General features: G+C 29.7%; 2 protein-coding genes across 3 annotated transcripts in view; one reads left to right on the top strand and one right to left on the bottom strand.

The window, feature by feature from the left end:
• LOC121128168 (uncharacterized) overlaps positions 1-26,645 on the bottom strand; it is a 152,136-nt gene that overhangs the window by 96,363 nt on the left and 29,128 nt on the right. The gene's annotated exons all lie outside the window — the stretch shown is intronic.
• Positions 17,260-26,645, top strand: part of LOC121128572 (ligand of Numb protein X 2) — a 197,664-nt gene continuing 188,278 nt past the window's right edge. Inside the window, exon 1 of one of the 2 annotated variants that reach the window (XM_071892937.1) lies at positions 17,260-17,369. The gene's annotated coding sequence lies outside the window, so the exon portion shown is untranslated. The remainder of the gene's footprint in view (positions 17,370-26,645) is intronic. The other variant, XM_071892933.1, reaches the window with a different exon arrangement.

The following is a 26,645-nucleotide window of genomic DNA, read 5'->3' as shown; positions in this document are numbered from 1 at the left end:
TAAAATTCTCTCAAATCATTTGGTGGCTATATCGAGGGCAAATGCACGTTCCTCATTATTCTAACGCAAGATATTAATTGACTTTATTTAAGAAAAAACAACTTTAGAATCAACAAATAGAGCCACGAATATAATAAAATATAAAAATCATATCACATATTATGATTAGTTGTTCAAAAGAGAGTATAATCATTTCAATTTATCAGGTGTTTGTAAAGTCAATAAGTATATATTCAAATTTTAGTAGATTTTCCAAAAATAAAATAACTACTTAACACAAAATATAGCGGAAAAAGTGTCATCAAAAATCACATTGATAAGAAAAAAAATCAGCATTAAGAGGCTCGACAAAAAAACTCTATTTAAGGAAAAACATATTTTAAATTATATTATGTATGCTATTTAGAAATCAATAATCTCAAAAGACAATTCTTTGAAAAAATTTAAGATAATAATACTTTAAGGTACAGGTAATTTATCAATATTTATATTTTTATAGATATGTTACTATATAACTATTTAACATTTCTTTCTTGATAATTTCAATGGAAAAATATCATCAGAAATTATGTATATTTGATTCTATTTATCGTTTTGTTAAGTTATTTTGTAACGATAAAAGATATAACAGAGATAAAAATGAATCAATATTTAGTGTAATTTATTATAGAAATGGATTCAAAAATGCTGTTATTTATTTTTTGAAAGAATGTGATATTAAAATGAAAAATATATAAAAGTTACTTATCCTTAATATGAAATGAAGCAACGATTCCCAACCAATTCTCTGTGAAATTGTTGAAGTCAACAAAAAATTATTTTCTAAAAGAAGGTCATCTAGATAAACTTCATTCAAAAATCATTAGAAATTTTCTTCTCAAAAAATAAGTTTAAATGAAAAATCCTAGACCCAAATATATGGCCAAAATTAAATTATTCCTTTAAAAAAAATACATCTATGGGCTATGCAGTGATTGAAAGATTGAAAATCCTGGAAGTAAATAATTTTTCCAACAGTTGGAGATAATAAGATTATAGGACATGAACAAACTTAAAAAGCATTTATTTTCCGTAAGGTAGTTTGACAGTTGATTAAAATGGCCCATGCTGAGAAAAATTTTCACAGAATACTGACAGTGAAACAGTGGCGTCGCTGCCCCTTTTGAGTGGGGCGAGGGCCTCAACTCCCCTCCAAAAAAAGGTTCTGAAGCTCCCTCCACCCTCACGAAATATTGTATCATATATAAAGTGTGAGGATTTTAAATCCAGAACAAGTTTAATACGGACACTTTGAGGCCATTATTGTTTGCATCCGTGCCTTACGCAAATAAATCCATAGATAATTATTTTATAGAGCTTAAATTGATATTAAAAGACCTGATATTTTGCTAGTGCCTTAAATTGGTACAGTTTGTCCTAATTGGGTAGTTGGAAACAGATATATTCCGGAAAAATTGGTATTTAAAATAGTTTTATTTTTTTGGAAAAAGGAAATGTGGTAACTTAGCTCGTCGGTTCAGATAACCTTTAGACTACTATGTATATTGTACTATGTTTACTCTTGAAGAGTGAGTCCAATAAGCATAACACTGTTGACTCCTTCGGGCTTCTATTTTCGAGACAGTGGGCAATATAGACCAGAAGTCCATCAACAAGGCCTGCAGCATATTTAAGGCCAGTTGGGAGGCTATGGTTAAAGCTGAAGGTGTTTGGTTTAAGTGATTTACTTCACTATAGACCCCTAATGTTAAAGCAAAGGATTTGTTAATTGATGAAATAGTTTTGTGATTTTTTTTTTAATAAATTAAAACCAATACTTTAACCATCCAACCATACTTCATCTAATAAAAATGCTTATAGAATCACTATTTATAAAAACTATGACGAAAAAAGAAAAAGAAGTTCAATATATTCATTTAAATACTCTAATTCTTTACATACATATATTTAAATAGTTTCTCATTCATATCCAAACTGTTCATTATTGAAATTGATCTATTGACTATCTTCTCTATCCCGTCAAGTATTTCGTTTTTATTAGTCCTGTCTGCGTTCATGATTGACTTTATTTTGAATATTTCTGGGTATGTATATATTTGCACAAGCAAATCACCATTCGTGATTCTGCAATTCCATTTTTTCTTTTCTATCTCTCCACACTTGATTAATTGCCACTCCGACGGACATAGGAAGAAGAGGTTTACCGAATTTTCAATTGCCAAGGTCTAGAAAGTATAGTATTTATTATCCACTGCTGATTTATTAGTGTTGGGTGAGGATGTAGCCATTTGATATCGGAACCACTTTTGTTCATAAGAAGTAAAAGGGTTCCTCACTACTGTTTTGGGATCCCTGTAAGAGTCTAGGATCCCCTCTAAAAGTTGATGCACCACTGTCCAACTTATGAGATTTTGCCATTTACGATGTGTCCCTTATTGTTTTTTAGAAATTATCCAAAGTAAAAAACTAATGTAGTGGATGGATAGATGAATGTTTTTCTATCCTTCCATCTGTCCCATCTCGTCTTGAAATGGAGGCTTAAATTTATAATGAGACAACTACCACACAAAAAATGATTTTCTCCCATTGTTGTAGATCCTGTCTCAACAAAAAATTCAGAAGTAAAATTCCCTGCCCAATTTCCGTAAGAGGGGAACTATGGTTCTTTCCCACCAGTCCAACATAAGATATCAGAAATATCCCAAGCCCCTGGTCACTTCTAGCAGTTCTCTGGGACCCATAAAGTCTCTCATTTGAATGGGGCTCCCAACTTCCTCGTTGTACTGACTTCTCAGACTTAAAATCCATGTATCCGCACTTCTTTCTAACTTTTGGAGCCATTTTAAATCAAAAGTCCTCCACAGGACCTCTACATTAACAGATGGGATTCCAGACCCTACTTCCTTACTGGGCCAATATACCTTAATAAGAGTTTAAACTTTTGTGAATTTAAAATCCTCCCCTTATGTATATATATATATAAATTGTTTGACAACAATTATATACGCTTGATAAAAAGAAAAAAATTGCTAACAAGAAAAGTAGATTAAAGTATTTGATCTTACTTTAATAGAGTATTTACTCTTACACAATCTACTTACACAACAATACTCGTGAGTATATAAACAATTTTTTTTTATTAAGAAAAAAGTATTTTGACTTAAACAAGACAAAAAAGCAAAAGTAATGGGTTTATTTCGTGTAATAAAAAAGTTAGTCTTCAATGGTTTCTGTTTAATGTATGTATAACATATTCGTCTGTTCCCAAAAAATCACTACTTTTTTTAATATGCATAGCAATACCATTATTTCATTAAATTTTTGATAGATAATAATGTACTAATAATCTACTAATGTACATCCAGCTGTCTCTTAATTTGTGGACTACACAATATTTGGGTTCAAAGATTTTTAGTCTCTATTTAAAAAAATACATATTCGTCTTTTTTTTGTCAAATACTTTTATTTTTTAATCAAAAGATTGATGATGAATGTATAAATTCATACAGGAATTTATGCAGAAATATTTTGGATATCCTAAAGTATAATCTGTGCATAAGGTATTCTAGTTCTAAATTAATATCTTTTAATATTTTGTGTAGCTGAGATCAAATACGTTAAAAAAATAGAAGTTATTTACGTTGAAATTTTATAAAAATATCCTAGAAAGTAGAAGTGTCTTTTTCTAGTTTGTAATCTTAACAGACTTTTTTCCCAAAGCTGTTGTCATTATTATTTAATTCTAGAAGACAGAATATCTAAGTATCAAGTGCTCAAAAAAAAGACGAACAGTAACACTGAGGATTAGTTGAAACGAAGTAGAGTTGAAAAGTTCCAGCTTTCATGTCGTTGTTATATGCAAAATAGGATTTATGTTTTTCCCCACTCATAGTTGCTCACAACTAATTTAATAAAATGCACCTAAGGTGCTCTCTTACCACAAATTCTTCAAATTGTTAGAGTGACCATATTTTTTCTGTTTCTTTTATTTGTACATATATATATATATTTTATGCATTCCTATCAGTTCGGTACTAAAAAACTTTTTCCAGTGTTAGGACCAGTTCTTATCGATCTTTTATAATAACTACAGCAACTAAAAAGACGTAGTTACTAACTATGTTCTTTCCACTTTTCAACATAACCACTTTCAAGACACAAGATAGCTGAATTTAAAGTAGGAGGTTTGTGGCTAGAGCTTATTACTATACGTTCTCGCAATCATTTATTATTTTCTTCGTTTTTATATTATTCAATTCTAGGTATGAGTAAAGAATAGCTATAAAGATAGCTAGGACAATAGGACTTAAAGACCAAGATATCAGTCCTTAGAGCTGTTGAATAATGAAAAAAGATAAAATCGATAATAAAAAGACTTAAAGGGATCCAACACTAATCACTTATCGTTATGCAAAAAAAAAATATATATATATGGGTCGTGGTGATACTCGGTCCAAGTCTTTTTTCTGGCTCGGTCTGAAGGGATTTTTCTATATCGATTTGGACCGATATTCTGATCCAGACAAAAGACCAAAATTTATCGTTTCCAAATGGTTGGCCGATTTTTTCGTGCTCAATATATGTGCTGATTTTCTCAGTCTCAATCTATGTACTGATTTTCTCCTCTTTTTGTTAGTTATGACGTTATCGTGCCAATATTAACCATTTTAAAACACACATGATGTAAGTCACAATAATATATATAGAATTTTAAATCATAACAATCCTTTCCTTTTTTTGCTGTTTTTTTTTTTACCAATCCAGACCGAATTTGTCTTTGGGACCGATAAAGATCAAGTTTTCTTTCAGACTGCTTCTGACAGAAGTGTTTTCTATGACACATGTCATAGAAAGTCCATTAAAATTCAGAAATTTCTGGGGATGGCCTAGGGGTTTCAGACCGAAACTCAACACTATTATGTATGTTGTTATGAAGATGGAAAAAATTACTTTTAATTCAATTTGACATCCTAATGTACATTCTTATATTTTTAACTTATTTATAATTGAGCACTTAAAAATATTAATTTGAAGGTATTATTTTTGAGGTTAGACAAATCATAATTTGAGTTTATTTAATTATTTTTTGTAAGAATTTTCGTGGAATTTTAAATATATATCCAAAATTAGCTTAATGGAAACTTGCTCATAATCTAATTTCAATATATAATTTTATTTACATAATATTAACCAAGTTGTTGTTTTTAAAAATTAAGAATTATGAAGGTGGATCCTGAAGTACCGGGCCTAACTAAGAGATGGCAGTAGGTATTTAAAAAAAATATCTTTATTAAAAACCACACAACCTACAAGGCATATATTTTAAGTTTGAAGGGCTACCTTTTTTTATTATTTGCATGGTTGCCATCAACAGTGGACGTTGTCAGTAAATTTAAGAAAATAAAGGAAAATTTCATCGTTACGTAGTACAAAATTTTTATTCGAAAGCCCTTAGCCCAACCAATCTAAAAGCTGAACCGGATTTTACTGTGAGTATGTCTGCTTTTCGTGTATAAAAATGAAATTTTGACTGAGCTTAAGCTCATCAAGTCATAATTTCATTTTTGGCCGTAAGAGGTGGTAAGACAAGTATTGCAGTGGTCGATTAAATGAGATGACGACTCCAGAAATTGCGAAGAAAAAAAAAATGTTGCTGGGGTATCGTTAATTGAAAGTGCACGTGCTAGCAGACATTGTAGGTATTTTAAAAAGTGCAGTATATAGCATATTATCTGAAAATTTGGATATAAGAAAGCTGTCTCCAAGATGGGTTTCACATCTGGTCACCCTCGAACAAAAACCATTGACGTGAATAATTTTTAAATTCTTTGAAAAAAATCAAAGATTCCATAATTTTTAGCTAAAAGAAGATTATGTTTCAAAAAATTCCCCCCTCCCCTAATTTATATGTTTACTTTGTTGGATAGTGTACTTATGGAACCACCCTCATCCCATCCAGTAAAGTCCTCTACAACTAACGATGGAGCTACTTCTACAGTTTAAAAAAAATATTTATTGATATACAGGGTGTTCCATACCAATTAGAATATGAATCTTCAACTTCTTGTCAAGAATTTGTTAATTTTTGACTTGTATCTTATTTTCACCTACTAAATAAGAATAATAGAGTTTCAGGTCTATTGAAACTCCGGGTCACGTTTTATTAACATCAGAGTTTGTCAGAAGGTCATCTTGATTCAAAACTATAGAGTGCTTTAATTTTTTTTTCTCCTTACGGTTCAGTTTTTAAAATTAATTTGTCTAAAAAATATGACTTTCCAAGTTTTTATAACGGTTTTATGATTTTTTATTTATTTAATGAGCTTTTCATTTTATCATGTAAAAAAATATCATAAATAAAGTTTTTAGTTTATAATTATCCCTCTCTTACTAAACTTACCTTATCGTTATACACATATCACAAAGCAAAAACAAGTAAATAAAATGCGTCAACATACATAATTCAGAATACACATACAAGCATATAACAAGACCTGAAACAAGAGCAAATAAGAATATAAAATAATAAGTAATTCACCATTTAACGTACAAACAGTCTCCATAGCAACATTATTTATTTTTAATAGTTTTTTAAGACCTTATTATAGTCTTCAAAGAGTCAAAATATTTTGCCGACATCAACTGGCTAATACCTAATAAACTCTGTAACATATTTTCTTCCAGATCGAGAGATCATCAAAGGAAAGGCAGCATATCTTGCAATAGCTGAGAGGATAACAGCTCTTATGTTCTCAGCAGCCAAGGGCTTATAATTTTGATGGTAATAAGACCTTTGGAAATCAACAATACTAATTCCAACTCCTTCGTATTTCCTGAATATCCTTTTTCGTTTCGAAAGTACACACAAAACAAGTGCTTCTTTGAATTTTGGTTCTTGGTCATCCAGTCCCTTTACTTTTAAGGCAATATTTTTTTTAGAATTCCAACACTGCGATAATTCACAAAAGAGAGTATAGAGAGTAAACGTTTTTCTACAGTCCTTGGTTATTGAAAGAGGTAATTTTTCATACTTTTCAATCGAAACTCCCAACTTAAAAAGAAATGGAATAAAAATATCCGAGAGGAGGATTTAAAAAATTCCCTAACCATCAGGTCCCGGTGCTTTATTACTTTTAAAACTATTTTTGACACAAAGAAAAATAGTTTTTTATGTGAACACAGGAGTCGTGTCGTATGATTTCCATTTTCTAGGAAAATTTCATTGTTGGCCTACAAGAATATTCTGTAATTCTGTATTCTGTTCTGAGTAGAAATAGTCCAATATATCACTAGTTTTGTCTAAGGGCTTATTTTCCAAAACGATCTTCTTAACAAAAGTTTTGGGATTTACATTTTTTAAATGCAGGATTCTTGTTTGAATATTGAACTTATACTCTTTCTTATGTTTTCTCTCCATCTCTTGATCTACAATATCAAATATTCTTTACGCATTAAGAGTATCAACTGCAAAAAATCTATGAAATACAGAGCCCTTCTCTATGATCTCTCTTACACTTTTGTCAAACAGTATCGATTCTCTCCTTTTTTCAACTAAATATATTATCAGTAATTTTAATATTTACTCTACGACGACAAGCCAACCGATTAGTGGCTTGAAGGAGGTCAAAAAGCAAGTCTAGTCTGTATTTAAGGGCATTCAAATTATAATAGATAACACTGCTATTTTTCCGATAAAAATTAGACTATATATGGACTTTTTTTAATACAAAGTATATAAAAATCCCTAATTATTGGGTGTAAATTTTTCTAGTTCTATAACCCTTGGTTAGTTTTATTCATGATCATGTCATTTGACTTGACATACAATCATCAAAAAAAGAATAAAAAAACATACTGAGGTGGTCTAAATAGTAAATTGCTGGTCACCGTTTTGGAAAATTACTTATATACTCTCTACATATACATAGAATATGCACCCTTTTTTTTTCTTTTTTCTTTTTTGACCTACTGCTGTCTATCTTTTCTATCTTATTATTAGAAGAACAACAATAGTGTAATTCATGCAATAATAATAACTTCATTTTTTCGATTATGGTAATATTAAAAAGTATGAAAAAAATAAATGCTTTGTATTCTTTAAATTATTCAATCAATGATTGATTTTTATATCCCAGTCTTTATTTTATTTGACAAATATTCTACTTTTAGTAAGATAGAAAACTACAATGATGAAGTCTATAAAATGTATTAAGTTATTCTATAAAGAGTGTAAAGTAGACTATTTTATTTACTTTTGAATGAATTAATTAAAATTTGCATAATAAAAGAACGATATAAATCTTTAAAATTTATAGATTTTCAGTCGAATTATGATAAAGGACACTACTATTTTTCCGATAAAAATTAGACTATTTCTTTTATACAAAGTATATAAAAACCCTAATATTTACCCTAGATACTTATGTAAATAATATAATCATATTAATATTAATTTCATATGTCCATTATTTTTTTTTTTACTTTTTACTGTTATTATTAGTGTTTTTCAAGGGAATACTCATTCCCTGTATTTACATTTGATTAGACATCAATGTCAAATGAATTTAAAAATTAGGTGAGAGTTTACGATTTGCTCCTAATGGTAGCTCTTCGTTTAATTTTTTCCATCAGACTCATAAATTCTTTTGAAGCTAATATAAAAAAAAAGAAGAAAAAGTTGACTTTATGCTGATATTTTACTTCATGTTTCTTGTATACGAAGTATTTTAAGTGTTAAAATATTCGTATCTGAGAGAATGTTGACTATAAGCGTATTTTATAATATCTGAATTTTTGAAAATTTTAGAAAATTATCCAGATTTGACTGTATCAACATTTAAATAATGTTATCAACAGATAATTTTTAACAATTTTTACTGCAGTCGCCCCCGTAGAATTCGGAATCCGAATTCGAACATCCCTTGAGATGGATAAACAAGTGATCTTCCTTCGATTCCTTCAATCTTCCTTTTACGAGCATGACGTCATAAATTAGCATTGAAATCGTGAAAAATGATTGATGTGTACTATTTGCTAGTACACCCCCATAAAAAATGGGATCACTACAAAATGGAACAAAATTCTTTGGAAATTGATATTTTATAAATAGATCTTTTTTTTTTTTTTTAAATTTAAAATTAAATATTTTTCTATTAAATAAGCTATGATATTTTTCATCACTATGTATTATGAATAAGTTAAAAGGATCTAAAGAAGAGTGTCGTTTTTCAATATTTTTCAGCTTAAAAATGGAAATATATTGAGTTCAAAACAAGATACAGAATCAACAAAAGTATTTTTTAATAATAAAAACACTTTTACATATCTTTTATTTATCGTTCTTTTAATTTGGAGATAGTTTTAAGGGTAAAAAACGACTCTGAAAGATAACAGTCCCAAATCCTATATATTTCAGAATTCAGATTTGTACAAAATTTCACCCCCCTAATTGTCCACCAAATTTTTTGAAATTAATCTTACAGAAAATTAATTGCCTCCATGCTTTGAACTTTTAGCAAGATACTTACAGGAATATAAATGAAATAATTTAAAGAATAATACAAGTTAAAAAGGTGTAATTTTGAGTTGGTACATAAATCACACTAGCTAAGGATTACCTGGCAGTACTCGGGCTAAGGAGGGAGAGGGGAATCCCATTGAAAATGGTCAAATTAATTGAGAAAATTAAAAAATATTCGGAAAATACTTCTATATACAAATAATTATTATATGAATGCTTTGTGTCGAAAAAGATCCTTCAAATTCTAATTCTCTTGGATTCTTCACACTACAGGGAGCGGGTATTAAATTGTTGCCAAAATATTTTTCTACAAAAAACAACACAAAATATACATATATCAATCCGGTTAAGTAAGGTAATCTACGAAACCTCATCATCGCTACTTCCCCCCCAAAAAAAAAAGTACTCTTATAAATTGGCTCTTAGTAGTATTACTATGAATATTAAAAAAATAATTTGTTATAAACTTCAAATAACATACCAACATATATAGTCATCTAAAAAATTGTCTAGATAAGAAGTCCATTTTTTTTTTTCAAAAAATTCCCAAATCGAAATTCGTGAAGAAAATTATGAAATAAAATGTTCTGGAAATTGAAAACCATCCCGTGATTTTGTTACGTCCGCATTTTTTTGCAAGTCTTGTGTCATTTCTTCGTAAAAAAACTGAAAATTGACGTTTGATGAAAAAAGGAAAAAAAAAAGAGATAAAAATGCAAAAAGTATTCGAAAAATGATAGATATTTCAGTTAAACATCAATTTTTATTTGGCGAATTTATATGCAAACGAATCTCCACACAAATTTCTACAAATTCCATTGAAAGTTCACTTTTTTGCTCTTGAAATAAACGAAGTTGCAATTTTCACCGATTTCTTTTTTAGACATTACTTTTTTTTCCTTTTGAATACATTTAGAAAACGTAGTTTTCGTATAGTTGCTTTCGAAACGCCAATCACTTTTGGATAAATAACTCAACCCCCTATCTAGTCTCCTGGAGCTGCAAAAATGGTTTTCGGGTTTTGAGTATAGCATAAGTCACCCTTATATGACCTCCCCAAAAATCGACACCCCCGTCTTAGCCTGTCTCAGATCAAAAGAGTGACCAATGCAAAATTTCAGCCTCCTAGGTTCAAAGGTGTGGGAACGTATAAAGGACATATACACACACACACACAATCTATCTTTTATATATATACAGAAGATAATAAAACTCAGCTCATTTGATTTTTGGGCTAACGTTTCTAACTACTTAAATAAAGGATGCTCACAAACGAAGGGTTAAAGTAATTTTAATCTAATCCTTTGTATGCAACAGAAGTTTTGCTTTGTAAATAATTGTTTATTCTAATATTGTCATTAATACAAAAACAATTATATATGTATAAATTTTTATCCACCATTTTGTAGACAGTAAAGCCCCTCATGTGAATAAAATTAAAATATTAGATACAACTACCCTTTGTTTAAGTAATCCCTTTTTATTGTATTAGCTAAATAAATACAGAGAAAAACTTATTAAAAAAAATTGCAATAGAAATTAGTTTGTACATTTCCACATAACATTTTTAAAATTATGACGCAATACAGTAGAGCTTCAATGATTAATATGTATCAGTATATGTACATAAATACCTGAAACAAATTATTAATATATATTAAAGTATTTTGCTTCTCATGAATTTTATAAATCTTTGCACAAAATAAATAAATTAGTCAAATTTGTATAAACAAAACGGCTTATTCCAGATAAAAACTTAATTATACTTACAATTATATCGAGAAGACTAGGATCTTATCCAAATGTGATGTTAAAACGTGTGATGGTCTTAGCAAGTTACGTTTTGATAAGTCTTTCTCACTTCTAGAGATTGAAGTTCCTAACTGAAGTCTGGATGCTGAGAGAAATAATGAGTTAAAAAGTTTACATTCTATACAGAAAAGTCTCAGATTTTTCAGTAATACCCTACTCACTAAATATGAAAAATTGAAGGCCTGGGATATCAATATCCTCCAAAAAAAAAAAATCCATCTTCTGAGATGTGTGCCTTTTTCAAAGATTATATGTGAGAGCATATATAAATTAAGGGAAAATTTAGTATGGGGACATGAAAGAGCTAACGTTTCAAGGATGATGATTAATGCTCCAACAAATCGATGGGGTTTTAGATCTACACTCACAGAAAGAATGGGAAGGCCCTGAATTTCTCGTGGTTAGAACGGCTTTGGTGATTTTTGGACAATTAAAATCAAAAGAAGTTTATTCCAAAGGATTGGTTTTTAATTTGCTGAACCGATCTGTATGGGTCCATCAAAAATGTTTGAAGTTGTGAAAATATTGGGTCATCATTGCAGGAAGATGTACTCAGTATGGAGCTCTATTATTGAGAATGTGTCCTCCCTTTGATTTTCGGTTTCTTTTTTTTTATCAAGCCATTCCACACCGAATTAACACCTTTGATCCTGTCTCACTGGACTCAAGAACATTGACAATTGAACACACATACATTTACTAATGCAATCTGCGATTATCAAAGAAAATAGAATAGCTTCTTCTACTTTCAGAAGACGAAGAATGTGTATGGGAAATTTAGTCAGTTAAAGAAATTATTATAAAAGTAATTATTCGATTTTTTCATAATAATCAAAGTAAATAAAATTATTTTATTAGTATTTATTTATTGTATTAAGTTCTTTTTGGGTCTTTTTATATGTCACAAGGGGGCGCTGAAATCTTGTGACGTAACTCTGCTTATAGGACTCAGGGTTTTATATTCTAATTAAATGTTCTTTTTTATGTTGGGAGGGGGGCCTGGTGGTACCCTAAAACACCCCCTACATTCGAGATACGATTTCCGGGGTTATAAGGGACTCTTAGTAGTTTCTTCTAGTATCATGGATGAGTTGGATTCCATTTTGGACCTGAACGTACCCAAAAACACCCCCAACATTTGGAGTACAATTGTCAGATTGTGGGGGGCTTTTAGTAGTTTCTTCAAGTATCGGCGGGGGGTACTATGCAGATTTTATTATTTGATGTAATATTTATTTCACATATTCAGTATTTTTTTATTTTCTTTTTTCTATAATTATTAGTTTTTTTTTTTTCAGGGAACTTATGAAAGGTATCCTTGTTGATTGAAAAGCAATGTGAAATGAATTAAAAAAGAAAAGTACAATTTTTTTAAGGTCATCTCAACTATTTGTACTTATAAAAAAACAAAAAGACTTCAATCCAACTTTTTCCATCAGACTCATGAATTGCTATGAAGTTGAATAAAAAAATAAAAAAAAATAAAAAGTTAACTTTATGCAAAGTATTGTATGTTGTAGAAACCGAGAAAAAGTTGACTATAATGGTATTTTTACAATATCCGAATATCTTATATCCAGGATTGACTGTATATCAATATAATTAATTAGATACGAGAGCTTGTTAAAAATCAATTAATTTGTTATAGAGATGATAAACAATATAACAAATATATTTACAAGAGACTGAGTTATTATTATGCTCAGTCCAGGATAGCATTTTGAAACAAAAAGAAAAGTAATTCAGAAATATAAACAAAGTTATTTTAAACGGACAAGTAATATTTTACCTAACTCAAACATCTATTTTGAAAATAGTCTTTTATAGAGTTAGAATCTAGATTGAGCATTTATTAAAATTTAAAAAAACTTAAAAACACAAACAGTGTTTATTTGTCTCATTTATTGAAATAGCTTTCTTTTTTTAAATATATACATTATCTAACAATGTTATACATTAATTTTACCTGGTTGTGTTTAAGTCAATTTAAGATACAAATTACTATTTAATTTTTGTATGAAATATGAAAAAATGTGATTAAAGAAATATGTTTTAAAATAGAAAATAGTGTTTTTATTTGTTAAATATAGAATAATTAATAAACTGTTACAAAAAAGAATGAAAAAATCATTATTTACAATTATAATTTCTACACATGAAACACAAAACAGAGCATTTTCTTATTTTTAGAGAAGTCTTTCTCTAGAAGACAAAATAATATTTGATTATATACTGTGGTGCATAAAACCACAGTAATAGTAATTAGTAATAAATTACTTTTAAAATTTATATATTGATACTATTTCGATATAATATTTTATTTTCGCAGATAAATAATATTACTCTTATTATATGTCTCGAATTCCGTTTGTATTCATTTCAGGATTGGTAAGGCCGACTCTGATTGTCCAGTAACTTTTCAATATTATTTTAGATTTAAAAATTAATGGGATGCATATTATTGGAATGGTTTCTGATATAAGACCCTAAAATGTACGCCTTTGGATAGAATTAGGATTATCTACTAATAAAATATATTTTTCTAATCCATTCAACAAGGACAAACGTATATATGCGTTTGCAGTTGTTCCTCAATACTGAAGTTACTCAGAATTCATTTCATTGATCAGGGTTTTTAATTAGAGGATGGAACTCTCAATTTAATCAAGACAATTAGAAAACTATTAGATAACAATAATGAGGAGCTTCGAATATGCCATCAATTAAGTTCTGATCATTTAAATGTAGTTTGAAATTTGGTTAGTCGCTGACTTATTTAATCATACAAAAGCTAATGCCATTCGACTTTTAAATGAGGAGTATCAATCTAAACAGAAATTTACTGATTTTATCGAACTTGTAGATAAATAGTTTGATGTCATGAACAGTTCTCAATATAAGTTTTGGATGTGATTATGGGGTTAATTTGGAGGAGCAAAGTGGAATTATTCTTTCAATGATAAATGTGATAGGAAAAATGAAACAAATTTAAAAGAAGACCAATAATGAAATTAACCTATCCAAATCATCTATCTTAAAGCCTTACTAAAAAGGCATTATTATTTCAACAAAGTCGATGATGGCATTATATGAAGATTTAAAAAAATAAAATTTAGCTTTCTTATGTATAGACATCTCACCTAAATTAGGATTGCCTTGAAAACTTTTTTTTCCACAATTACATATTGGTCGAAGTAACTCTCTTCCTAATGATGTAGCATCAATAGATCGATTTCGTATTATTGTAATCAGTGGCTCTGAAAAGATGATTGTTGAAAATACTCCACTTAATTTTCAAAATGACGATTACTCTCATTCCATGATTCAACCAGTCAAAGGGATTATGATGGATGAAAAAGATTTAAGAGAAAATCATGAATCTATAACAGAGGAAACGTTCAAAAACATTGAAGATTTTAATTTTTACAATTATTTTTTTTAAAGAACAAGAAGAACACAAGGACCCAAAATCAAGTAGTGAAGATGAAGATAAACAACAATGCAGGATATTTTGCAAGTATTCCCAACAAAATCAACTGTGAGGAAGAGGGATTTATATACGTTGTAGGGTATGTGGCAAAAAATATCCTCCCCAAATTCCCCAATAATAGGAATCTTATCTTAATGTTCCGCCTAGTCCATGGCTACACACTTTAGCAAGATTCAACCATCTAAAGAATTAATAAACTTTTCAAAGAAAATTGAATACGAATTTAATCAATTCCACAGCGACTATGTCGATACTAAACCATTTGTTATGGATTGACTGATAAAAAATAAATAAGTAAATACCCTAATGAACCTCCTGAAGTTATAAAAAATGTATACATACTCGAAAATTTATTCGACTAAAATATATTAATAAATTAAATAAGAGCCGTGCAAAAAATAAATTAGTTAGGAAAATAAGAAAGATGACACATTTTGTCTGTTAACTTTTAAAGTAATTAAATATGAAATTTTTATCCTATTCTACTTTACTTTTATTGCAAGTTTTGAAGTAATTTATGTATTTTTTTTATGTTTTCTAAATATTTCTAAATTTCTCTCTATAATATTTTATTTTTAAGGTATATTTAGTTTTAAAAACTTAAAAGCATTTTATTCTTAATTATTACTTCATAATTATGCGTGAATTCAATCAATGAATTTAATAGTATATTGACTAATAATACGTCACACTCCATCAACAAAGGAAAACGCATGGTGGAAGACACATATCAGTCCAAATATGCGTAATTGACATACCTTGTATTCTAGTTACCATTTGGGACTATGTTTGGTCTTATGCCAAGGGGCTAAACTTAAGTAATTGAAAAACGACTTATTTTAGAGCTGAAACTTCAGAGAATACTCATCTCGAAATTCCTACCTCCAAATTATTTATTCATAAAGTACTAACCTTATACATTAATAAATACAAATTAATATTTGCTAATTATGAACAAGCTCAATAAAATAAAATCAACGTAGTATATGTATAATTTTTGGGTGGGGCATTTAACAGTATTTCATTATTAGCACCAGTATTTACAACTTTAAATAGGGAAATCACATTGAAAATGGTCAAATTAATTAAGAAAATTAAAAAAATATTCAGAAAATACTTCTACATATTAATAATTATAATATGAATGTTTCGTTGTTGTCGAAAAAGATCCTGATAACTCTAATTCTATTTCTCTTGGATTCTTCAGACTATATCAATCCGGTTAAGTAAGGTAATTAACAACGTCTCATCATAGCAACTTCCATCTCCCCTTCCCCCCGAAAAAAAAAAAAAAAAAACTCTTATTATTGCCTCTTGTAAACCTTAGTATTATTATTATGAATAAAAAAAATGTGTCTTTTAAACTTCAAATAACATACCAACATATATGCATCCAAAAAATTGTCTAGATGAGAAGTCCATTTTTATTTACTTCAAAAAATTCCCAAATTGAAATTCGTGAAGTAAATTTGCAAAGAAACTTTTTTTACAATAATTTTGCAAACAAATAGTTAATAGCATTTATTGAAATTGTAAAAGAAACACAAACCTACCAATATTTTTTCGTTACTTGCAAAAAAAAAAAGTTATGAAGAATAATGTTGTCGAAAAAATAACCCTCGATAACTGGTTCATTTTTGCAAATATTGCAAAAATTATGTAACAAAATGTTCCGAAAATTGAAAATAATTGATTGAACAATTAGAGTCTCAAATTTTATGTCCAAAATGTATCGTTTTGTGGCATTTCTTTTAAAAAATATTGAAAATTGACGTTTGATAAAAAAAGGGGAGGAAAAAGAGAGAAAAAATGAAAAATTATTCAGAAAATGACAGATATTTCAGTTAAACATCTTTTTTATTTGGCAAATTTATATGCAAACCAATCTCCAGACAAATTTCTACAAACTTTATACTATTTAATAATCCCATATTCCATTGGAAGTTCATTTTTTTGCACCTGAAATAAACGAAATTGCAATTTTCACCGATTTTTTTTTGCCTTATCTTTTTTGATTTTGAAAAATTTAGAAAACATAGTTATTCGTATAGTTGTTGTTTGAAACGCCAATCTCTTTTTGATAAATAACTCAAATCCCTATCTAGTCTCCATGAGCTGCAAAAAACGGTTTTTGTGTTTTGGGCATAGCATAAGCCCCCCTTATATATGACCTCCCCCAAAAATCGACAACCCCGTCTTAGCACGTCCAAGCTCAAAAGAGGGACCCATGCAAAATTTCAGCCCCCTAGGTTCAACGGTGTGGGAACGTATGAAGGACATCTACACACACACACTTTTTTCTTTCACTTCCCCTCCTTAAGCTAACACTAGGAACGATTGCCGCCATTTATTAATTTACGCACCACTGTGATATTTAACCTATTCTCCTTTTCTCTTCTTCAATATGCTTACGTCACACGACCAAGAAGATTACATAGACGCTTGATAGCTAATATGACGAGGATTCATCAGTAGTAATGCTTATAACGTGATTAATAGTTCCGTGTTCAGGTACTTTGTTATAACCAGCGTCCATGGATTCGGAAGGTAGGGCTTTGATTTTAATTTAGTTCACTTATTTTGAAGGCTGTAAACTCGCTAAATGTCTATATTTCTATATTCTCTTTATAAGGCGGGTCCCTCCCATCGAAGTTAATACTTTATAGCATATCAATACAATAGTGAGTTTACAATAAGATGTATGTATTTATAAACTGTACCTAAACTATATGATCTGGTCTTGATCTTTCCCCTGACCTTATCTTATATGAATCATAGTCCATAGAACACTTTATGATCAATGGAAGCTTACTCCCTTTTGTTAATACTTAGCTCCTTTAGCACTGAGAATGATTTTTCAAATAGTGCACCTGACTAATTATAGACAATTCCATGCTTAAGAATTTTGGAATCAGTGCTCTATATTCATCCGTAATTAGTTTGCTGAGCTTTTCATTTCTATACTATCGCATTATATTCGTCGAGCATATTAGTTCTTTCTCCCGTTATAATTAGGTCAATAACCAAGGAGGTCTTCCCTCCTTCAGTTACTATCATGTCTGGTTTCATTAGTACTCCATCAACCACAAAAATAGGCTCAGAAATTACCCTGGTAATGCTTAAGATAATAAACTAATTTATCGTGTCTTAACATCCGACAAATGCCATGCGTCCTAACACATGACTGTTGAATATGGTCAAAAATTTTAACTCTATCACTGCACGATTCACACTTGTTACCCCCCACGTCATCTCTAAACCTACTAGCTTTAGACTTAGTTAGAAGGTTGCCAGCCATTACTTTACATGCGCGTCGAAATTCATAATTCGACACAAAACTATAAGGACTTACACTTAAAGTTATAATTTCTGAGCAAGCCCTCATTGTTAGTCTCCCTTTATCACCAGCAAACACACTAGTTTTTACTTTATAGATAGATTTTATACCTTCAAGGATGAAAAAATTTAGATAAATTCTTTTGAAATAAAAAAAACAAAAACTTTTTAGGTAGTAACTACAAAAATCTTCCATATCATATTATTATTATTTATGGTGATCTCTAGGAATGAGACTATTGTCCAAATTGCGGTGAGGATAAAACTCACGCCTAAGGGAATGTCGAAAAATACTCTTTTTAACTTTTAGAGACGACATGTCTGCTGACAGAAATAACTATAAACTATCATGCTCGCTGATCCGATATAATTTTCAAAAATAGAGAGGATTAATAAATAAGAGCATTCATATTTTGCTCTTACCAAGTAATACTTTTTACGCTTTCAGGATTGAGACAATTAATACATAGAAATAGATATTTTTTATAGTTATAAAAAATATTACTGTTTGGTATTTAAAAATAAAATAAAACCTAAAAATTACATATTTAGGATGTGAAAATGATTGAAATCTTTGTGGGCATACGTTTAAAAAAGTATATGGTAGTAACTTGTAGAATATTGGTGATCTTATTAGTTATTTCTCCTTATTTTAAAAATTCAAACGTATTAGCAAGAGATGATAAATTAAGTTTTTATAATGATCCCTATCATCAGTTATGTCGTCTATCAAAGTTGCCGACATATATTTTTCCTTTCGATTTACGTGCACGATAATTAAGACAATTATCACATACTTGATAATTTGAATAATTTTTTGGAAGGAGAGCAACTTAGTTGTCATGACGTTTAATTAGATCAGCTGCAAGCAGCGTGAGAGGAAGGAAATAAACACCCAATTTAGCAAGGCTATATAGAGGGTTGATCTCATCTATTGGTACACATATTATTTTTTTTAATTAAAATTTAAAAATTATCTGAAGATAGTTCTAGAATGTTTTTTTATTCATTATGTATGGCCTCAACTCTAATAATTGCCTCAATACGAGGTCTAAATCCCTTACAGTTATTTACTCTGTAGATAGACTCGAGCTTGGTACACTCTTTTTGATTGAAGCCTCTAGTGATTGGACGCTCCTGTGAGGAGTATCTTGTCTCTCAAGAAGGCCTTGGTCTTAGCGGCGCGATGACACGGAACTCCGTCTTGAGTAAAAACAAAATTGTTTCCGAACTTTTTCTGTCCAAAGGTAGCACTTTCCTATCTTTAAGTTCGATGTAAGTCTTTGCATTGATCTGCTCATTCCTCTCCACATAAATGGAAGGACAGACTTTGGCTCTGTTGGCCACTGGATTATTTTGTTCTGAAGACATGGCTCTCTGAAGCTGAGACATTATCTGGATGTTCGGTTGTGGCGTAGCAGCTGTTATATAATCACGGTGGCATCAACGTTGAAATTTTTTTTATCGCAAAAGAGCAAAACTTTGTCCAAATTTTTGTTAGGCTTGAGAAAAATTTAGAATATTCTTATTCTCTTTCCAACAGTTTCAGCTTGCTATGTTCAGAGATAAGATGTCTTCTTGTCCACCTCCGAGATTTTGCACCAATGTCATTTTGGATTGAAAATAGTAAATGTGTACCTAGTATATAAGATCAACCCTGTAGTCCTGAATCACTCCAATGTCGATCCTCAATAATCCTACTTCGAGTTCAACAAGGGATTACACTTATAATTACCAACAAATCCTTAGAGTTACTCTCTGTCATTAATTAATAAACACTAGTGATTAATTTATACTTAGATGGCCTTCTTTAAATAATTAATGAATAGTGATAAGCTTTTCAAATGTAAAACACTCTACAGATTGCCAAATAGAAAAAAAAATATCTTACGCGTTAGTTAATATTTTATACAACTGTACATACAAACTTTCTTCAATATTCACAGTGTTCCAATTCCAATGTGTACACATATAAATGCACCTACCTGAAAAGTAGACACAAAGATTAATATAATCAATCATATCTTGTATATCCTTTTATAAAAAATAATTGGTAAAAATAAAAGTTAATAATTCAAAATTTCATCTTTTGACAGAGACATTCAATGAACATCTGATATAATTTCGTTAAATTAAGTTATTTTTATAAATACATATTTTTAAAACAATCATGTAGCTCCTCAACTTTATAATTAGATTGTGAAAAATATTCATGTCACTCTTAGTTTTCTATAGTTGTAACAGAATATACACATATATATATCGTTCGAATAAAATAAATAAATTAAGTTATAACATATAAACGCTATATTATTATTTTAACTCATGGGACTTGCAAACTCTCTACATATTACTTATGATAATAATGGAAATTTTTTATAGTATAACAGCAACACAACTTCAAAGAACATAAAATAATGCTACGCAAAGAAATTCAATCTTTATTATAGATATTATCATCATTTTTTATCAATGGAATTATGAGCTATAATTACGGATTCGAGTCTCTTTTAGAGAGTTAATAAAAGCGAAATAGCTTGTTATTTTAAAAAAATCGAACATTTTTTGTGTCGTATCTACGTATCTAACTTAAATATACTTCGAGTTGTATAAAATATATCTTAGAAATCGGGAGCGCCTTTTTCCACGTGGCAATCTGAACATGCTTTTTTATTGTCCAAAGCTGAAATCATTATTGTTTCATTCTTGAAGAGCGAACATTTAATTACACAGTAGGAATTGGTACTCTCAGTCATGAAAGACTGCGAGTAACATTGAGGTTTTCTTGGCTCGTTATAATTGTACGTCATGGCTGGACTAGGAGTAGAGTAGACGATCAATATCAGAGTAATTACAGCCTAAATGTAATACACAGAGTGGGATTTGTCTTTATTTTCTTCCTCCTATGGCTGATTGTACAAGATCTAGTACAGTGAAGCAGCTCTCCCCTCAAACATTCTTAAAACTGTCAGGATTAACGTGTTCATTTTAGGTTCTTTTTATTTCTACATATCACGGTAGTTAGTACCCGTATCCCGAACAATACTACATAATACAAACGTTAGACGTAGGCTGATATAGCTGTCAAAATATCCAATACCTACTTCGTATCGTTACTGGAGAAATTTTTTATAAAATTTTGGAACAAATATCGAAGTTTCTATGATACAATCACAAAAAAAGAGGAAATGGAAAATAAATTGATGTTCAACTTTTTTTAGCCAAGAAATGCTTAATTTTCGTAGTACTCACAATAAGATGAATGACTGAATGCATTTGTTATGACTCATGTATTTCTTTAAAAGGGTGCAACACAAATTTTTCCTTCCTGCTCATTAAACTAGGCGAAAAATCTAGAATAAATTTATTCATAATCAAAGCTTGACAAGATTGTCCTTAAAAAATGCTCTCTTTTTTTTCACTGGTCATCTTGAGAACATTGTCAAACCGGAATCAAATGGTTGTATCAGAAATTTATAAATTAAATATTTTTAAAAAATTCTAGCCAATTTTTTCAGAGATATGGGTAAATTTATTCATTTGTAAAATGTCAGATCCGATAACATTCTGATATCAGCTCATGTCTAAAATAATTTGAGGGAGAAGTTTCTTAATCTTCTTTAGAATATGGACATGAGAAATAGTATCAAAAGCCTTATTGAAGTCCACTGCAATGATAGCAGCAAAACTCTCCTTATTTTACACAGTCTCAATAGCAGTTTGTATATTTCTTGATATATCTGTTATCTTCCTTCCCTTTAGGAACCTTTTCTGCTCCATATCAAGCCTCTTGTTCAGAATAGGCTCTATTTTTGCTGCTATAACTCCCTAAAGGAGTCTGTATCCTTCATTGAGAACAGTTATTAGTCTCCAATTATTAAAATTAGTCCCATCTCCCTTTCTTAGGAATCAAAACTATTCAACCTTTTGACAATGATTTTGGAAGTAAGCCAAAAATTTCCATATATGTGTGTATTTTTTTAATATTGCCCGTTGTTCTGTGATTATGTGTACATCAGAAATAATTTCCTTAATCACAGAAGTAGGATTATGGTCTTTTGGATGAAGTTTTTTTCCAATTACAATTATCGTTCTCAATTTTTTCCGTAAATTCTAACTCTGCTATTTCTGATAGTTGAAATAAGTTTATTTTATCAGAAGTAATGGTTCTTAAAACATCGAATTATGGTTTAGCATATTCTCTATATCTTTATCAAAGGAAATATCCTCCTTCCTTTTCTTTCCAATAAAATTATAAGTCGTCGACTGAACATTATACCATAGGTTATTAGCAAGCTTTTTTGCTTTACTAGCAGAGTTAACCCTATTATTTAGATTTGTACGTAAATTTTTAATGTATTTTTTATCCTTATTTACCCATCTTTGGGTTCTAAATCGTTTATAATGGCTTTGATATTGCATGTCAATTTGAATCCACTTATGTTCAGACACACAACAAGGACGATAAAAGCCTTTTTATGTTTGAGTAAGTATAGAGGAGGAAACCAGTCCCAAATCAATTTGAGAAGTTTTTCGACCTAATCTCCAAGACACATTATCTTCTGGACTTAAAATACGAATAATATCCCTCAAATTGAGTTCGTAAATTAGTTTCGACATTATATGCAAGTTGGGATATTGTTCACCTGTTTTTATCTAAATCCAAATTGAGATCTCCTATCACTAAAAGAGGGTATGTATCATTTTTACTTACGTTAATTATGGCTTGAAAGAAAGTAGAAGACTTAACATTCGCCCCAAAAGTATTAACAAAATAAAATCCACCTTTCTTGGTTGGAATAAAAATCTTGTGCCAATCACCTGCACTCGATAGTTCCTTTAATAATATTGGGTTATCAAATGATTTGGATATTAATGTAAATTAAGAAAAGTCTAGCATTAGAGTCAGAGTTTCTTGTCAGATTTCGTAACAACTCCAATAGTTTTTGTAAAGGGAATAATAAAAAAGACTCATTGACTGGAACGACGAACAATCGATTTCGTCACACAATATAAGATTGGTATTTTATTTGTATTTTTTCGAATGACAGGCAAAACGTTGGAGTTCATCATATTTTTTGACAAGTTGCCGTGCCTGATTCAGAATGATATAAATTTTCCCTTGCTTTAATCCATCTTTCACTACAAACTGGAGTGTATGAATGGCATATGCGGTGTACTGTTGGGACCATACTCATAGTAAAGTCTTCGTCATCACCATCTTCTTGTTTTTAGTTATCTTCAACCACACTTCCAATGCCTTCATTTAGCAAACGAATTTGCCACGAAGAAGTCTAAAAAAGTTGAGGAAGTTTTTTTGATAGTTTTTTTAGAAGTTGACCCATCACTTTGGAATAATAGAGAAGAAAACATGGAAGCATCAGAAAAAGTTGCTTCACTCCACTTATGCAATGATCATGCTGAAAGAGGAGTGGTGCTCATCACAGAATATAGTGGATTAATAAAAAATGACGAGTCACAACTTCAATGTCTTCTACAAGTCATGGAACACCATCGAAGGATCTACTCCAACACCTACAAGAAAATACTTTCCAAAAGTCATTAGCGTTTGTCAGACACCAGAATGACGAGAGCCTTATTTTTTTTATTAATAATATTTCAGAGCAACGATGGGATAATATACTTTCAGTGGCCTACACATCTATGCACCTATGCAACTACCGTTAAGTTTCCCAACATAAATAAATCGTAAATAAAAATGGATTATTTGGAGCCTTACTGACGGAAGCATTAATAAACTTTTATCAATTTATCATTAAATATTTTTCTATTGATAATAAAAAAAAAGAAGGAAAGACTCGGGACTTGCACTAAATTTAGACGAGTCGGAGTCCTATGAAAAATAGAAAATCTGCAAGTACACGAGTCTGAGTCCACAGCACTGAGGAACCCTTAATATTTTTCAAAATGTTCTATAAAGTTAACTGCAATAGTAATAACAAATAGAATGGGAACTCAATAGAGGACAAACCTCAGCCTCTGGTTATTTTTTCTAAACAAATTATCATTTCTTTTCTACGTTAAAGTTGAAAATTGTGCAATTTTGAATTTAATGCCATTGAATATACAATATTGTATTCATACTTTAAAATGTGTTATATACGTACGTATATGTATATATTTGTGTTGCACAATGAGATGATTTCAGCTTTGTATCTATATTCGTTCAAAGTTATTTACATTTTTTACTTTTTGTAGGACTTTCACCTATAATCTTTATCTTGGATTTTTTTCTATTTGAAGCCACTGTATTAAACCTACACAATGCCATCAATTTGAGCTTTGTACCTTAATATGTTCCAATGTTATTGTCGATTATGAAATTTTAATGTTTTCTGCTACCTTCACCTCTCAAAATTTAATGATTTCTCTATGTGACTATATAATCTTTATACCAAGTTCAGAACAAAATATATTTTTAATCCACATACATTCAATGATAGCTTGTATGTAGTAAAAAATGAAGTTTATTCATAAGGAATTAAAAGATAATAATAGCTGTTTCAGAAAGAGTGTGATTAAAAATCACTGCATCACTAGCCATTAGCATCACTTAAAGTATTTACATTCGAATAATATATATACATATACAATGATGCAAATAATTAACATTTTTTAGCTTGCTTGTTTATTTTTTTTGAGTTGGTAAACTGTAGAGTGTCTTTTCTTTTTTCAAGCTGAAAATATATTTTTTGATCCTTAAGAAGTGAACCTTCTTTTCAAGTACATACAATTATACACTAAACCGAATTGAACATTTTTGTGTGCTCACTAAAGAAGGAAAGTAACACTGAGGATTTGTTGCGAAATTTTTAAGTTTAAGTCTTTGTTGGACTTAAAATTGGCATTATCATTAAAGATCGACATCGGATAAAATTCTTCCAAATGTCCTTGTTCATCTTTTTCTTCGTCTCCCCTTAGTCCAATCAGATTGCATCTGATCTAATGAAACGTCATGATAGCTAAGCTACGCTCCTTTTAAACACTTTTCATTTGTCAGGGTTACCATGTTGATTTTCGCTTTAGTTTTTTTTAACTTGTCCAAAATACTCACGATTTTCATCACTAACAATATTCATCTAAGCAAGAGATTTACTTTTCTTCCTTGTATACTGAGTAAAGTACACATTTGTAAAAAGATAACAAACTTTGAAGAAAAAAGTAAAAGTTTATTTTATTTTGTAAAAGAATTAAGTATGTACATATACACATATTTTTATATAAATAAAATGGATAACACTGACTAACTAAGCATTTTTTTAACATGTAAATTGTAAGTATAGCGATAATTAGTTTAATTAAACAATTACTTTTTATTAAACACGGAAGAAAAGGGAAGTTTCGTTATACACAGATGAAACTTAATACATACATTTCAACGAGTATATATAAATATTGAAAATTATGAATATAAAATTAATGTTTCTTATAGATATTTTAACCCTCTGTTAGTGAACATCCTTTTCATAACGTTGTAAGTGAGCTGGATAAAAAAAGAAATCTCCAAAAAATAAAACATATTTAATAACATGATAAACATTTAAGCGATTATAATAGTTACGTCATTTAAATTTTGTATCATATTCTTAACTATTCCATCGAAAGTGCACTGTTAAATACTTGTATAAACATAAAACATTGATAAAATAATATTCTTATTTTAAATTATTCCTAACAACATAAGTATAGTCTTTCAACAATATATAATTTTTTATTCTTACAGTAGAAATAGTAATCTTTCTAATTTTGATAAAAAATTCTATGAAATATTTATTAATTTATGCGAATTTCGGCAATCAAATTAGTGTCCATCGGTTATTGACGGGATTGAGTGTATTACTCGTATATTCTTGTACTGCAACTCATTGTTCTGTGCATATCTTCAGTCAGTCTTAAGTTATTTTGGTGAAAGCAGGTGCATTGATTTTCTCAAAAATCTGCTCTATATTTTGAAGCAATAAAATGTGGAAGTTCACATATATATAGGTTCACATTGTACCAAAAAAAAATCAATTTTTGAAAGTAATAAAAAATTGTACTGTGACCCACACCGCAGACTAGTAAAACTGAATATCGTAGATTTATGATAGATCACAAAAAATATTCTAAATGGTCACCTAATACAGAAATTACAGCCTTGAGTCTGTTAAGCTCTAGACATCACAGTTGGCATCGGACAATTTCTGTGGAATGAGGGTCAATTATTTAATTAGGGAGGCTTTCAGTACATCCAATTTCTTCCAAAATTGACTAGATTTCAAAATCCATTGGATTCAAATTTAGATTGGATAAAGGCTTAAAGTTATTGGTCTAAAAGATAAGGAAATGAGTCTCATACCACCTTTGTATCATACTGTATGTGTAAGAGTGAGCACCATCTTGTTGAAAGGTCTAAGTCTCTTATCTGAAACAGGTATTGGTTTATGGCTGGAGGTTTTTCTACAGGATGGTCTCCACGTGCTCAAT

The sequence above is a fragment of the Lepeophtheirus salmonis genome, chromosome 13 (genome assembly GCF_016086655.4).
Source record: "Lepeophtheirus salmonis chromosome 13, UVic_Lsal_1.4, whole genome shotgun sequence".
NCBI lineage: Eukaryota > Metazoa > Arthropoda > Copepoda > Siphonostomatoida > Caligidae > Lepeophtheirus > Lepeophtheirus salmonis.
Note: the sequence above shows the minus strand (reverse complement) of the source record. Positions and strands in the feature narration are given on the sequence as shown.